This window comes from Candoia aspera, chromosome 1 (assembly GCF_035149785.1).
Source record: "Candoia aspera isolate rCanAsp1 chromosome 1, rCanAsp1.hap2, whole genome shotgun sequence".
Classification (NCBI taxonomy): Eukaryota; Metazoa; Chordata; class Lepidosauria; order Squamata; family Boidae; genus Candoia; species Candoia aspera.
Window position 1 is genome coordinate 254,127,766 of NC_086153.1, and position 1,961 is coordinate 254,129,726.

Here is a 1,961-nt window from a genome sequence, read left to right on the forward strand (position 1 = left end):
TAGTGTGGTGTGGCCAATTTTGTTCCTTGTTAGGGTTTAACTATTTTTTTTTACACACACTCAAAAATAAGTCTTATGTTAACATTACTGCCAACTGAAAATGAGAATTCAAAAAATAATTTTTATAGATTTTACAACTTAGTTTGGAATCTCAGTTGAAAATTTAACAGTTTGATAGAACATCAGACATATGTATTAAAGCCTTTTTGTATATAATAATAATAAAAGGGAACATTATATAAAGAAGTATTTAATAAGGAGAAAACAACTAACTTTTAAAGAAGAGCTACATTTTAAATTATGCTGGATAAATTTGAATTTAGAGAAAAGACTAACATTTTCTATTTATTTCAGTTAAGCTGCAATGCTGAAAACACTTATTTTCAAATAAATCTAGTTTAAAGCTAATGGGATTAAATTGGAATATTTGGTTGCAAGATTACAATTTTTTAGGGGTTTTTTTCTTTTTAAATTATTGAATGGGTATGTTTATAACAAAAGCAAAGCTCTCTAAGGAAATTAATTCCCTACATGTATTCACAAAGCACACATTCTTCACACAATTTTCCAATGAATTTATAACCTGGCTGATATTTCAGGGCCCTTTGCACAAGTGTGGGCATGGATGAAAAGGTGTATTATCAGGAAACAATTAGAGAAGAGAAATAAGCTATACAACAACAATGCCAACTGTGACTGGTTAGTGAAAGCAAAGGGTCTTTAGTCTTTGGCACTTAAATATAAACATTCCTACATCTGTGAAGGAGGTTCGTTGTGATCCAGCTGTTACTTGCAACACCACAAGGAAGAAGAGATCTGATGACGTGTAAAAAGCCATGCCCTGGGAGTCTGCAGTCCAAGGGAAATATCTCAAGCAATCTTTTTAAAAGACAGGGGACATTCTTTCCTTCTCCTCCATGGTGTAACTTCTGAATCAAAGTGGTTTTTCTATAAATTAGAAAAATGGTAGTTGCCCTGAAACAGATTTTAATTTACTGGTTCTATGAAAGCATCCAAAGGGATGAACTGCATCCATGGTAAATGCAGGAGGGTGTAACACAGCTTTAGTTACAGCACACACCCTCAACATGAACTGAAATGAGGATGGTGAATTTTATTATATTTTTTAGAAAACTGTAAAAAAACACAGTTAAGGATATGACTTAAAAAAAAGTGTACTCTGAATAAAACTCAAAACGGTTTTCTGTCAATTCATTTTAATGCTATTTATACCAAGAGGATATTTCATGTACAGAATAATATTACATGTCTATGATTGATTAGACAGCTGATACCAAGAAAAACAACAGTACCTAGCATTTAAAAAAAATGCTAGCAACTCTGAAGAATATTCTAGCTTTCTTAAGCTGTGATTCTGTATTTATATACCTGTGAGTTCTCCCACTGGAACTCAGTTGAATTTAATTCTATGAGGATGTGAACAGATCCAATGCTAGTCTTTAAGGAAGTGACAGTCTTTTTCAAGGTCCAACCCTCTCCTGAACCATCTTGAAGGAAAAGTCCTTGTTATGTCTATGAATGAGAATGTGCATATTCTATCATTAACATCATTTTAGGTAGGTGTGGGACCAGTGGCTTAAAAGTCCTTGCATAGTTTCCAAATCATCCAATATTTTGATTTTCATTAAAAAAGAAGAAAAAGAAGAAGAAATTGTCTCCTTTTAGGTCATATCAACATGGGAGCCAAATCCTATCCTAGGGCATATCACAAGATCACACTGTTTTATTCCAGATTAATTAATCTCACTACCTTCCTCTGCTTCTGTCCTTTGCATCACTAAAATAGAATTATAATAATCAGCATGCTAGATCTGAACAGGCAATGAATATGTGAAAAAAAATCTTAAGTTTTTAACCGTCTTGATTATAGGTTATGACAATGTGTTAAAGGGTAAAATGTGTTAAGTGATCTTAAGAATGTACCTTCAGAGCTATTCTAT